The following is a 16,001-nucleotide window of genomic DNA, read 5'->3' as shown; positions in this document are numbered from 1 at the left end:
GGTGACGGTGGAAGAAATAGCCATATTACCCTAGTGAGCAAAATTCCAACTCGGAATCATTGTAGGGGTGAAAGGACATTCATCACTCTTAACCATAAACAAAGATATCGAGTTTCAGATAGTGATGATTGGCAAGAGGGTTCTAGAAACATAGGGTAAATAGGGAAGTATAATGAGATTGGGTGAGGCTAAATAAGCTTGCTTAGGCTGGACAAAGCGTAGTAACTTCGTTGCAGTATTGGTTCTTAGATCTTTTTCTACTTCTGCAGGAATTATGTTAAGTGGTGCTGTGAGGGAGAAAGGTGATGCTAAAATCTTTGAACATAGTTCATTATGTCTTCTTAGTTCCACACTCTCTATATGAAAATCTTGAATTTGGTTCTTCTCGGCAACTGTCTCCATAAACTTAAACTTATTTATGAAGCATTCTGCTAAGTTTCAATTTGAAGTACAAATACAGCATTGCCATATTGAGGGTACTTGTACTGATGTAAGAATATTTTTTAAATATCAATATAAAAAAAGTCCTTAAATAATGATTAATGATAAAAAATATATTTATAGATTAATTTATATATTAATTTCTTAATTAAAAATTAATTTCTTTAATAACTAAAATTTTAGAATTTTAGTATCTAATGTTAATAACTAATTTAAAGGCAAAATAAAAATTATTTTAATTATCAATTTAAAAATTAATTATTATTTTATATTCATAATAAAAACTATTTTATTTATTAATAATTTTTTATTATAAATTGGTTACTCATTAATTATTTTTATCATTAAAATTAGTTATTATTTAAGAATTTTCTTATAATATATTTAAAAAAAAAGAGAAAAATAATGTTACAAATAAAGATATAAATCAATTAGTTGATATTTAAATATTCAAATTACTCCAAGTACAACCTTCCACTACATCCTTTTAGAAATTACGCTAAGATGGGGGTTTACACTAAGAATCATAGACACGAAATAAAGATAAAATAATAAACAACTTAGGATTTGAGCAACCTATATTGTATTTGAGCTGAAATCTCTTTATTAATATCTTATCACATGTTATAAATTAATTTGTATTGTACAGGAATACATTTGAAACAATAATTAATAATATTTTGAACTTAAAAACCATCAATAATTTTGTGTGTATTATATATATAGATTAATAAATGATCTATAAAATTATTCAATTTATAAAAAAAAACTGTATATAGTTATAAGATTACGTTATTTTTTTCATTAACAAATAGTTAATATTTTGTTATTGAAGAGTTGAACTCCGATCATTTCTTTTAAAAATTTCAAACCAACTTTATATTACTCAAATGTTTTTGGGAAAAGTTGAATATATAATCTTTTTCACTTTCTTTTTCAATTTCTGCTAAGCAAACCCTTTTTGCTATAAAAAAAATTTACATATAAAATTAGATATAACTATATAAGATTATGTCAAAGTTGGAAGAGTAGTTAAAAGACCGATGAATAATTGTTTAAAATATCAATAAATTTGAAGTAAATTGTGTAACACTTTTGGATTATTCTTCTCATTATATTATTATTGGATAAATTAGATTGAATGATTAGAGTTTTACCCCTTAGTTTGTCTAACTCTCTAACGTATCTTTTAAAGTGTTAGTTTACTTTTTATAAGAATAGTTAACTTAAATCCTATTAATGATAATGACTTATTATTCAACGGATCTCATGGATTTGTGCATTTCTCACAGAGAAATACTTTTCATAAACAATCCTTTGAGAAAAAGCTCGAATCATGTTGTTTATTTCACAGAAACAAGCGAGTTCATTTGTTATCATTGTTAAAAAAGCTTAAACGGATGAAAAGTGATTCATTCAAAGTAAGAAAAAGTAAGAAAAGGTGATTAACCTGTTTAATAATGGTTAACGCACCTTCCTTTATTTCTGGCACTAAATTCCAAGACCCTTCACAAACAAAAAGCTACAAATTGTAAGACAATATAAAGTAATTAAACATATCGTTATCAAACTTCTTGGGTAATTAAGCATGCATGCTTCATTTTTTGGTTCTACACGCCTCGTCTCTTATCTAACAAGCCATCTTAAAAGAAAATGGAGTACCCTCATTTTGAGATTTCTATAGATAGCTTTTAGATGGTATATTACCAAAATATTAGGTATTAATTTAGGTGTTATCTTCATTTTTTGTAATTTGTTGTATATTTAAACTGTACACTGTAAATGTGTTTGTAAATAGGTTGGAATATTCTAAATACTCACTACAAAACTTGAAATTACCGACGAAAATATATTTATCGATAAATTTGCATTATCGATGAATTTCAAAATTTTATTTATCTATGAATTTTATCAACAAAAAAATTTGTCGACAGTTACTTATAAAATTTATCAACAACGATTTTACCAATTGTAAATAAGTCATCAGTAGTTTTAATTTACTGACTGATTTTATGTACTGTCGATGAATTTTGACCATCAATAATATCGATTTTTCTTGTAGTCTTAAATTTATATATTTTTTCTGATAAAAAAACCCTTAATTGATGTTAGAAATGAATGTATCAAATTGAATAGAAAAAAAAAGTTCACTAATATACTAAGATGGAGATCGACTCAAATTTTTTTCTTAATGTTTTAGAATAGAATAATGATACTATAACATATTTTTACATTCATTTGACACAGTAGAAGAATAAAATGGTCATAAAAATATAAATTTTTGTATTTTTTCAAGAAAAAAGAACAGAAAAAGTAAGAAAAGATAGTGTCAAATGAATGTAAAAATTTTAAGTGTATCAAAGGATCTGTTCTTTATATTAAAGATGATATTTATATAATACGTGAATTTGATATGTTTCATTATTCTTTTTAATGAATCATTCTTGAAATATATATCACTAAAGTTAGAACCGATAATTTTTCTTGTGATCTGTCTAAATTATGATACGGTCTATCTACCAGGAATTTCCCAGGCCTTTTTTTCCACAAAAGCATAGACATGAATCACGGAGATACATGCATGATAAGTTAAAGTTATGAATGTACATAATTTTACACTTTCTTTGTTATTATTACACACACAAGTAAAACCACTGTTGAATGGAGTGTTCATTGGGATGTTAATGGTAAAGAGAGCCAAAAAAAATATTTGCCTAGTTCATCCTCTCTTGGCATTTAGTTTAAGTTGTCAGTAACTGATTTGCGGAATAATGTCAAAAAGGATTATGTGAAGATTAAGTCCAAAATTATGGAAAGGAAAGCCTCTGAATGCTGTATGACAAATTTCATTAGGGTTTGTTGACAAGTGGCGATGGTAATAAGACAAGTTACGAAAGAAAGAGGAAGGTAGGGAGCCAAAAAAAGCTGTTACTAGTTCTGTCATTCTTGTTAAAGTTCCACGTACATGAACATATCAGTTCAAATGTTATGCTGTTCATTCATCATCATATTCATACTCTTTTTTCTCCACCTTTTTATAGCAACACACTTTGTCTCTCTTGTTGATTCTCTCAAAAAGACATGAAGTTTTAGCAGATGAAAGATCCTGCCATGAAAAGATGGCCATTAGCTCCTTCTTGCTTTCATAAAGACTCCTGTCTTATACTCAAGTACAGCAGTAACCAGCACTTTCTATCGGTAAAGAATAAAAACAAAATTGAAAGATTTGTATCCTGGACTACGATATTTTAACAACTTTTTTACAATGTGTTACTATTTTATTGATCCGTATATTTAAAATGGACCAATTACGAGCTATTACTAGGTAGTGAGTAGAACGAGACTTCAGTTGACAAACAATATGATATGAAATATGATCATACTTAATGAACTATTAAAGTTAATCATGTAATGACTTAATGAATCATATTAGTTTATTCATGATACAAGTTTTGGATGAATAAGTATGACACGTGTAAAGTCTTACAAGTTTATTTAATACACTAGTCTTTCGGAAGTAACGTCTATATATATGTTGTTGTTTAAGCTATTTGGGCTTGTATTTGAATTAGCTATTTGGATATAGTTGTAGGAATTAATGTTGATAGTTTTTTTATTAATGTTAACTATTTTATGCTTTTGGGCTGATTTTTATTAAGAATGTTCATTAAACAAAATAACTTAAGAGTTTGTTTAAACTTGAGGGATATAGTGTGTGATGGTTGAATTGGAATAAGATTATAATAAAACTGATTTTGATAAAGATTGTATGCTCCACAAGTATTGTAGTGGTAGTAAAGGAAAACTAAAAAAGGTTAAGTTAAGAATTGATTTTTATTTTAGAAATATGTTTTGATAATCTTTATAATAAAATTATTATTATTATTATATTGAGATTCTTCTTTAAATATATTAGCTTACTCTTGTATTTCTTTTTTGTTTTTTTTTATTTTCTTTTTTTAAAAATATCGTATAATTATACGTGAATAGAGATAGACATAGATGGTTGTACTAGCACAGATGCTGGGGAATGTCGCTAAAGACATAAAATAATAGTTAACTTAGATGATTATGTATATCATTTTTTAGAAAACTATATTGGTTATATTCCTTATATTTTCTTGTACCTTGAGATTTCCTTTAAATACCGTTTTGTAATATAAATTTTTTATGTCTGGTAATTATACTTAGAATCTTATGTTAGGAATTCTGACTACAACTAAGTAATGCCTAAATAGCCTACTTTATTTAGAATTTTTGAATGTTACATTAGTGCTTATTTTCTATTAATTATATTTTTTTATTCAGGAAATTTAAATCCAAGAGTTAAGAAATAACATGTTTTTTTTAAACCCAAAGGCTAAATTTGTCTATCTCACTTTGCATTCTCTTTTAAACATTATAAAACAAAAATGTCATCAGATAAATATTAAATGTTTTAAAATATTATATAATAAGATTATAGAAATCAGATTTAGAAAGAGGTTGAATAGAACTTTACAATCTTTTTCTTGCATAGTTATACTAAAGTGTCTAGTAAAGAAAAATACTCAAAGATAGAACAATTTAAGCTCACAAAGAATAACTTTACAATGTGAATAATTTACACAATATATCTCACAACTCACAAAGAACAATAAGAGACTTAGGAAATCATTGTTGTTTTAAATCAAAATATAAGAATAAATCGTCTAATGCAAGAGTAGATAATCTAATGAAAGAATATAGACCATCTACTACATAAAAAGTCAACAAAATATGAGTTTAGATAAGGTTAGTTAACCCAAAGTTGTGCCCTAGTGAATTCAATTACAATATGAATCAATCAAAATTTGAAAGTGTTTGCAAAAAGCATAAAGTATAATCAACGATAAATAAAAGGTGATTATTTATGGTTGTAGACCGTGCTTAAATAATGAGAATAAAATTATTAAAGAAACAATTCATTTTCCAATTCATTCACATTTGAATCTTTCATCAATTATCACCTAATTAACATTTATCAAATTTTCAAATAGAATTGAATTAATCAAACAAACTTCAATCAATTTATTAAGTATCTCACTCATCTCCAAGCATCTACGTGTGAGATTTTGATTCTTTTATCTCTTAACTTAAGAAAATAAAGGATTACAATTTATTGTGTTTAGTTTTCCAAGAACATGAGTTGGGAAATGGGACAAAGTTTGAGAGTGAAACTTTATAAGTTTGAAACATAAACAAAATTCAATTTTGTATTACAATTTAATGATAAAAAAACATATTTAATCTATATATTATAATAAAATTTATCAAGTATAATTCATTTTATTTATAAATAACTAACTTTGTTTATTTTATAATTTAAATCTAAACATTTGACAAATTTATTTATTTCACTCATCATTAATATTATTAGCTCATTCGTAATCTAACATGACCAAAAATGAATAGAATCCAAAAATATGTTTGGTAATATCTTCCACTATTATTTATTAATTATAATATATATATATATATATATTAATGAAGGAAGATGATAAATAATTAAAATATTTATCTTGGAGACACTAAACCTAATAGTTAATAGTTAATGTTTCTGCAAAATAATAACTAAATTTATGAGCTACTTAATATGGTAATTTAGAAGAAAATAAAAAATAAAAAAGGCTCAAATAGTACGCTTTTGCCGTCATTCCAGAATGAAAGGAGTGATCTCATAATTCTAGATCCATAAAAATATATTATTAGTTGTTCCTTTTTTTTCATAGAGACCAAACATAACTATGTATTATGATACATAAGTGTTCATATATTGATAAATAATATATGAATTCTAAGAAAATATAAAAATCGTATGATTCTGATTTTACAAATAAAGAAAAAATTAGATTTACATTAAATTTCATATGAATTATCTTATTTATTGGATAAGTTTGATTTCAAACTCCGATTGAAACAGAAAAATTATGCCAAGAATTTTTTCTTCCAAGATGTGATGTTCACCTAAAATTCGTTAAAATGAAAAGAAAAGGGAAACATTTGATAATACCATGCACTTAGCCCTTTGGGTATGGATTTTATTTATTTATTATTATTAGTATTACTTTTTGGGAATGGTTTTCCTTTTTGAAGGTCCTTCAGGGTACTTTGGCCCACCCCATGTCTGAAAATATAGGTTCCTCTGAAAAGGAAGCCTCAAAGAGAAGAGGACCCACAGTGCGGCCCACAGTGCGGCCCACTCTCATTCGTCCTTCCAATGTCAAATCCACTCGTCTGCGTCGCCCTAAACAAACAAGCAACTCACATGTCTGCATGTGTCCCTCTCTATCCTTCTTTATCTCACAACCTATTGCCACTGCTATTCTTCTAATCTAAATTAACAATTCCAAAACATAATTTATTTTATCTATTATTCTCGAATCTAATAGGTTATATTATCAAACAATTATCAGAATATTCATAAATATTTAATATTATTATTATTATTATTATTTTATTGTTTTCATGTGAATGAATATTGATTAAACCATATCCTGTTAAGTTATCACTAATTTCTTTGTAGATTTCTAATATTTGGTAAAAGTGAATTAAAAATTTTATATTAATGTATATGTCTAAATTTCAGTATCGATAGATATGAGAAAATTAAATATTTTGTAAGATAGGTGACTCATATTTAAACTTTTAGGTTGAAGTTGCGTCATTTATGTTATCTGGGTTTGACTTTTTGACAGATGAGTATATTCTATTGTGGTATCTTTTTGATAAATTCTTTTATTAAAAGATTGATTAATAATTCATATAATTTATAGTAGAAATTTGGGATGTGTTTGTATGGAATATAAGCTCACCCAGAATAATGAAGGTATATTATTTTACTATTTCAATGGTTTAATCTTCAGTTTTCTAAATGGTTGATGTAAAAATCTTAAAATGGGAAAAACCAATTTTAGAAGTATAGTAGTCCTTTTTGTATCCTCACATGGGTCTTTCTCAATTTGGCCTATTGACGTACATGTTGATTATAATTTTGGTTATGTACCTGCAAAATGTTGATTTTTCGTTGAGTATTATTAAATTTATATAGGTAGGTGGTGAATCGTATAGGCAAACTAGCTAGGTTATTTAGAAAAGGACTGAATTTCCAATAAAAATTTGGTTGGAGGTCATTTTCTTTTCGTACATGCGAGAGTTATGTACTTAATTTCATAAAATATTATATTACAGCATCTGAAAATACATAAACTATCCCGTTTTTCTATTTTTGAACTTTACGTTATAGCTTTCAGAAAAATTAACTCATTGTTCTTTTATATTTTAATAAGAAATCATCGAGGGTATTAGTTTCCTTTTCTCTGGATAATTCATTAATATCCTGTTTTAGAGATAGATTTATTGTCACTTTGAAAATGTTAAAATATATATAAAAAATATTTGAACATAGAGGCATGAAGAAATAACCCTTAAATGTATGTAGCTTTATGTATAGATTACAAGATATCCGGAGAGATTGACTAAAAGTATGGTCGCTCAACAAGACATATAGAAAGTTCGATAATGTGCTTGAAAAACTCAAGTAGTTTGACAAGACATTTAGATAGTTTGACTAAGTGTATGAAGAACTTAAATAGCTCGACAGGACATCAAAGGGCTCGATAAAGTGCATGGAGAAGTCAAATAGCTCAACCAGACATTTAGAGATCTTGGCAAGTCAAACCGAGTTATCTGAGTTCTCTATGCACCTTACCGAGCTTATCGAACTTCCCACCGAGTTATTTTACTTCTTGATGCACCTTATCGAGCTCTAGAGATGTTTTATCGAGTTATCTGACTTCTCCATATACTTTGTTGAGCTCTCTATATGTCTATTCAAGTTATTTTAGTTCTTTAAGCATCTAGCTAAGCTCTTTGGATAACTTGTTGAGTTGTTTGAGTTCTTTATGTGCTTAGTCACACTCTTTATTTGCAATATCATACAATATATATAAATAGATGGAAATGTATAAAATCAAATTAAAAATAATTCTATTAATATTTTTTTCTAAAATCACATAAAAACACTATAGGGAGGGGATAAATAATGTTTAAAACTTTTTCACATGGATTTATAAAATATATATATAATTCAAATAAAATGGTTAGACGCTAGTTTTCATAAAGGATGTATATAGAAAAACATTGCAATAAGTAAAGTAGTAACACACAGATTTTATATTGGTTTACTTAACCTAAACTACTTTCAATTCTTTCTTAAGAACTATTGAGATGTTCTACTAATCTTTAAGAATATTACATATAAGTTTTATCTTTCCAAGTTTAGAAAGAGTATTTACACTACTCCTAATTCACCTACTCAACACGACTAGTCTAAGTTTAACTTCTAACTACTTCAAATATCAAAATATAATTGTTTAAAATACTCTAATATACTAATGAGGAAGTGAAATTATTTTGGGAGAGGCAAGCCTCCCAAGCTCCCCACTGGTTATAATCTTATAACGTTTTTTATAAGTTTCTTTTTGTATAATTTTATAATTTAATAAATTTATAATTTTAAATAAGTTTAAAAATAATTTCCATTAAATATAATTTTTTTTAAAGGATTTCTGACAGTCATGATCTCTGATAATAAAATATTATGCGACTACATTTAAACAGTACAAGCTAATTGTCAGGTTATATAATTAATATAAAAATATAAAATATAAATATTTAATTAAAAAATTTAAAATTTTAACTACTTAAACTATAAAATTTAATAAGAATTCAATTGAAACTTTTCAAATTTACTAGGAATTTAAAACTTAATTAACTATAGTAAAGAAAAATATTTTTAATAAACAAACATACTCAATATATATTTGATTAATTGCATAGTAGAAAAACCACTTGAAACTTAGATACCTTATGCATAGGTGCTTTTAGTTTGAATGTATATGTATAATAGTATATAATATTTTTGGCTATAATTACTTAGCTAAGAAGTGTAAACTTTATGAATATTACGGAAGTTGTGTACATATAGCTTAACTTTTATATATTGTAAGAAAGTAAAATATATTATATTATTAATTATTAAAATATTATTATTATATTAGTATAAAATAATAAATTAATGTATAATAATTTATCATTGAATTACTTAATATGTTTATGCTTGGATGAAGCCTTTTTCATTAGGTCAAGAAGCGTTTTCAACTATGTTACTTCCAAAGGATTGATGTCAATTAACAAACATCACATTATAAATATGCTACCAATAAGAAACACGTTTCCAGTGATAATATTTTTTCCATTCTTTCATACTATCTACCTCCAGATAAAATTTTCTTAGGATATTTATATGATAAAATAAATAATTTTTTCTTATCTTTATTTTATTGTAAACTATTTTATAATCTTATATTATATTATATATGGAATAAGAAAATTATTAATCATATTCAGAAGTTAAGAAACTTCTAATGAAAAACACTATACAACAGATATTATATATGATTCTCTATATAAAAAAAAAGTTATTTTCAATTTTCAAAGGTATATATGTTAATTACTATTTTCTTATGCCTTTATTTTTTTGAAGTTTATTATACTCACATTATATTCTATATAAGTGGATATTAACAATGTAAATAATATTTATTGGTAACAAATTATTTAATAATTATGAGTAATATTTTATGAAATTTATTTATTACTTAAACTATTTCATTATATATTTATTTCTCATGTAAAATTTATTCTTTTAATCAAAATCTTAGCAATACAATATTTTTTAATAATGTTAAATAAATTTTTTGTTGTATATATTTTTAAAATTAACAAAATTTGTAACAAAAGTTGTAAGGAAAGAAATATGAAAATTATTGATGTCTATGGTGAGAGTTTAGTCGTATAAATCAAAGTCCTGAAAAAATGGAGTCAATGAGCAGAAAATCAGCCTTTTAGTCACGAGTTTTCATTGAAAAGTTTTTGTATTTTTCAATCACAAAGAAATGCTTTACCGACAACTTTTTCAGTGAAAAATTTGGATGGTTACTGACAAAGACACATATAAAATGATGAAAATGAGATGAGATTGTTGAATAAGAGATATGATTATTATCTTCTGTGTAATAATGTACATAACTCTAGGATCCCATTTTAATACGGTAATCTTATTAAAATAAAACATTTCTTTATGAATATTAAAAAAATAAATAATTCAATTTATATAGTATATTGTAATCTTAGAAAATAAGATTATAATAATATTATTCATATACATTCTAAATCTATTAAACTATGATTCTACTATAATATTAAATCTAACATGATTTAATATCACTCAACTACTTAAACAACTCACTCATTCATCAAAAGATGTATCTTTATGTCTATTTTTGTATCTGGTCAAACTAATAAGATGATCCTTGCAAAAAGAAGAAGACAACACAACTACCATAAAAACACAGAACAAGGTCAACTAGTTGGAAAAAGAGATAATATACATGATTCATTCAATGATCACATACATACAACCAAAACTCTTATAGAACTTAATCTATCTGGATACATGCCCTTGAATTAGATTAGTGAAGGCATGCACTTATGGTGATAAAATAATGCTCTACCTGAGTTGTTCTACTTAAGCTAACACTCACAAGGTTAGTCCATGTCACAGTCATAAGAACCTTGAGATCGTCCTTATGATAGGATCTCTTGTCACTTTTACCACCTAATAATAATTCTCCTCTACATGACTATGAATGATTAGTATAGTTAAGGATGACTAAGTAGTCCTTATCTCAAGCCATACCCTTTGAAAACAGACATTCAATGAGATTTCCAACATAGAAATGCCTTATAATTCCTCCATTCATATCTTTGTTTCACTTTACAAACGAAATACAATATTAATATCACAATTGGTATCATAAAATCAAAGAAAACAATCACTTTTTGGTGCAGAACAAATGGCACCCAATAATATCAAATGTGTGCCCAACACTAGCATACAAGGACTTGGTGTCCACTGAGGAAAACTGGTGCCAATTGACAGAACCCTTGGAACACCTTTGGATGAATTTAATATTGGCGCCCAGCAACATAACGTGATACCCAACGACACCAAGTCTATGAGCTCACTAATTTTGGTTTCATCCAGTAGAGCACAAGCTCACTCAGCGAGAACCAAGCTAGGGAGCCATTATTAAAGTGGTGTTCAACATCACCATCTTGTGCCAAGGGCCTTGGAATAAAAAATGCCCTAAACCTTGAAATTTTAACTTTCTCCCTACACCCTCTTATGTCACCCAGTGCCATGACAGAAACTAGAACTGAATGTGGAAAAATCTAACTTGTTCAATTGACTCTAATTAGTACCTCTACTCCTTTCTTTAGCTCAAACAAATATAAACCAATATTTAATTGATACCAATCAAGTCAATTTCTCAATTTAGAATCCTCTCACTCAATTTCCATATCAGATCATAGTTCATCATATTCAGAAACACATACCACAACACTTATTCAACATAATTTAACATTTTTACAATGATTAACACAAATTCAACAAGAGATTATACATAAGATTTGTCACACTATCCACATGTAATGCAAATATCAACATATAGACATAATCACAACAACAAACCAACTTCCCTTACCTGACAAAATGATTCAAACAACTCTAAGATAGTAAAAGCACCTCTCTAACTCCACATGATGCTTTATCTTCATATAAAAATATTACAAAAATAATTAGGACATAATGTTATTATCATTGATAAGTAGAGTATCGTGTTGATGATTTAAATGACACATGCAACCAAAAGAAGTATTGTATGTGAAGACAAAACATATTGGACAAAAAAAAAAGTGGTAGAAAACTAACTTATACGAACGGAGAAATTGATCCTTTCAAATTGAAGAGCTTGTCGCGATAATCAATCTTATGGTCTCAGTTATTTAATTAGACAAACAAAGACGAAGAACTCTTAGAAAAAAATTTAAAAAACTCTAGAAAAATGATTTTTAAAAGGATTACATACTTTAAAATAATAAAACTCGTTTATAACAAAACTATTTATATTAAGATATTTTAATATTAAAATAATCGAATTTTACTATTTTTAAAGTACTATCAATTCTAAAATATTATTTTTTAAATCTTTACATTCTCCGTGTTTTTTCACTAAAAAATATTATTCAAAACTTTACTTACCTAAAGTTAGATATTTGTATAAATCAATAATATAATGATGAATGTAATTATATGAGTAAAACTATAGTGACACATACTATAGTCTCAATCTATTATTTTGAGTAATTTATTTTCAGAAAAATCGTTAAACATATACAACAATTAATGTGTGACAGTCATTTCTATATATAAGTTTCTTAACAGCTTTTGTTATCAAATTTTGTTTGAATGGGCTAGTTAATATATTTTCTTATAAACAATTAGAAATAAATCCCTACAACATAAAATAGGCTATAACTTTGATAGTGTAAATAAATTAAATTCATTATTTACAACTGTACAAAACAGCTCATAAAGCATAAATTGAACAATTCTTTTGTTAATAGTTTTGATATTATTCTTAAAACATGAAACAAGATGTTTTTCGAATTATAATATATATATATATATATATATATATATATATATATATATATATATATATATATATATATATATATATATATATATATTTGACAATTAATTTTTTTAAATTTTTAAATTTTTAGTTTAATTTGTACCACAAGTAAAAATTATTAATTAATAAAATTAGATTATTAAATAATATTTTTTATATCTTTTTACTTTTAAGTATGATAAATAGATATAATTTATTTTAATATATCGTGAACGATAATTGCAAGACCCTCAAAAATAGAGTATTAGATGTAATAAAGTGTTTTAAATAATGATACTCAATTATTTTAATTCAAAAATATCAATAGTATAAATAGAATTTTCTATTAAGGAGTTTCATTATCTACAAAATTTTATCTCTAAAACTCTTTTCCTTAATATTCCTCTGTCATCTCTATAGAAATACTAATCCTATACTAATCTATCCGAAGATCAAAGACCGTATGAGGGATCCTTGAGGCGATATCTTCAGTTCTAGCTGATCAATTTTAGTTGAAAAGTAAGTTGATTTCTACCATTTCGTTAAATCAGGTGTTTTACATGTAGGTGTTTTCTCTGTTAATCTAAAGCATGAATCTTCTCTAAGACTTTTTATTGATTAGTAGTACTAAGGGTATGTCCTAATCAAATTACTGCGATTTGTCATCTGTTGTAGCATTGAACGGCCCTTTAGGGGTGCTGAGCACTAAAAAACCCAAGAGATATTGAGTTTTAGGACATTGAACACCACTTTGGGCATTGAGAGCCAGAAGTTAGAAAGCTCTCTAACTTGTGGGCCCTAAGCAATGGAATTTCGCGCTGAGCGCCACTTTTCCACTATAGCTGACCATTGGGTACCTAAACCTGGCGTTGACATTTTCTAGTTTGTCATTTCATTTTGAAAGCTTTTTTATGGATGTATTGTTTGAATTGGTTTAAGGTGCGTATATATTTTTATATTTATTAATGATTTTGGAATGGTAGAGTTATGTTGTGAGAATGAAAGATACGTGTTGTGAGAAGAATCACAAGGAGATATTCTATATTTAAGTAAGTTGTGGTGAAAATGTTTGACAGTGAGATTTCTGAAAGGAGGTATCCTGATATTCTACCAATCATTCAACTCATATAGAGATGAATGAGGTGGCAGAGAGAATGACATGAGATCTTTACCCTTGACTTTTTGAGTCTTAGGAGTGGAAGATTAACCTCATATGTAGTAGGTCGAGTTACCCTTATTTATAAATTTTCGGAATATTACTATAGGTGCACACCTTCGTTAAGGTCTATGTCAAAGTATCGTATTCGGATAATTAAGTCTAGAGTCAGTTATTGTATGATTATATGTTTTATAGAATGTTGTGGATGTTAATTTAATATTTAATATATTAAGTTGTGATATGCTAATTTATTTGTAAGGACAAATATAGAAGTATAGGCTTAAATTTTTTTATTTAAGTTTAACTTGTAATTTAAGTTAAAACATCTCAGTTAAGTCGAAAATAAAATAAATATAATATACATTTTGCTAGACCTGACATATTTTTATCCACACAATAACATAACATACATTTAAGGACAATCTAACTCTTTCAATATTTTAGATACCATTGTTATTATTAGTATCGTCATAATACCTTAAAATAATGAAATAAACAATAAAAATAGAACGATAATTAAAATAAAAAGGTAAAAACAAAATTTAATAAATATTTTTTAAAATAAAATAAAAATAATAATAAAATTAGAAAATAAAATATTAGTCAAACCTTGAATACAATATGCTATATACTGTTAAAATAAATTTATTTATCCAAAATGACTAACATAATTGAAACAGACTTTGAAGTCAATAAAGCAAGTTATAAATTTGTACTTACTAAATATACTTACAACTATTGTTGATAAATAAGAAATTATACTCATACTCATGATAACAGTTGAGGTAATATAATTAGATTTATATACAATTAAATGGTGAAAAGACATCACCACATGTTCAACCTAATTATGAATTTTAAATTTGGATTCTAAATATGGAGATGATTATTATTTGTTTGCATCATCATGCATGTATCAGAACCGAATTAATAAAATTATACAAATTTTTGTAATATTAAATCAACACAGTTATACAGTCTGAAGGTTTAAATACATAAAATTTTATATATATTATCAGTAAGTTAATTTAAACAAATTATTACAAAAGATGTCATTATCTATATTTTAAATACATAATTATATGAAAACTTCCTATTCTGTTTTAAAATAGAATTTTAGATAAATGTGTGATTGATTTAGCTGGGGTTGTGGTACCATAATTTGACCAATTTGAAATATAAATAAAAACAAGTCTTATTTTATGGAATTGGTTTATCAGATATACTTAAATTTAAATTTATATAATGAGAAAATAATATTTTTCAAGATAATACTTATAAATAAGAACGAAAATATAAATAAAAGTGAATACAAAATTTAATGTGAATTGACATTTACAATTACCTAACATCTCATTCACTTAATTGTGGAGACAAATAAAAAAAAAACTTTTGTAATACTTTGCTACTTTTTTTTTTATATTACTCCTTTGATAAACATTCACTGAAAGCCCGACAAAATCTTATTATTTTAATATCGTAGACTGATTAAAAGGAAATAAATTAAATTTATCTGACCTATAATAAGTTTTTCACATGTCATGGGGATAAACACAGTACATATAAGTGAAGTGAAACCTGACATTACTTACTGAGTTTGGTAACGTGGAATTAGTCTTGAAATTTGATGATAAAAGATTTGAAGAATATAGATGTGAAAATATCTTATTTTCAATAGATTTAAGGATAATGAGAATAATAATAATTGAGAATTGGCGTGTAGGAAAGGAAAGGAGGAAAGAACAAGTTGTGTTTGTTGGCAATAAGAAACGAAAGAAGAAGAGAGAGAGAGAGAGATA

The sequence above is a fragment of the Vigna angularis genome, chromosome 10 (assembly GCF_016808095.1).
Source record: "Vigna angularis cultivar LongXiaoDou No.4 chromosome 10, ASM1680809v1, whole genome shotgun sequence".
Taxonomy (NCBI): Eukaryota; Viridiplantae; Streptophyta; class Magnoliopsida; order Fabales; family Fabaceae; genus Vigna; species Vigna angularis.
This window is presented reverse-complemented; position numbering follows the sequence as displayed.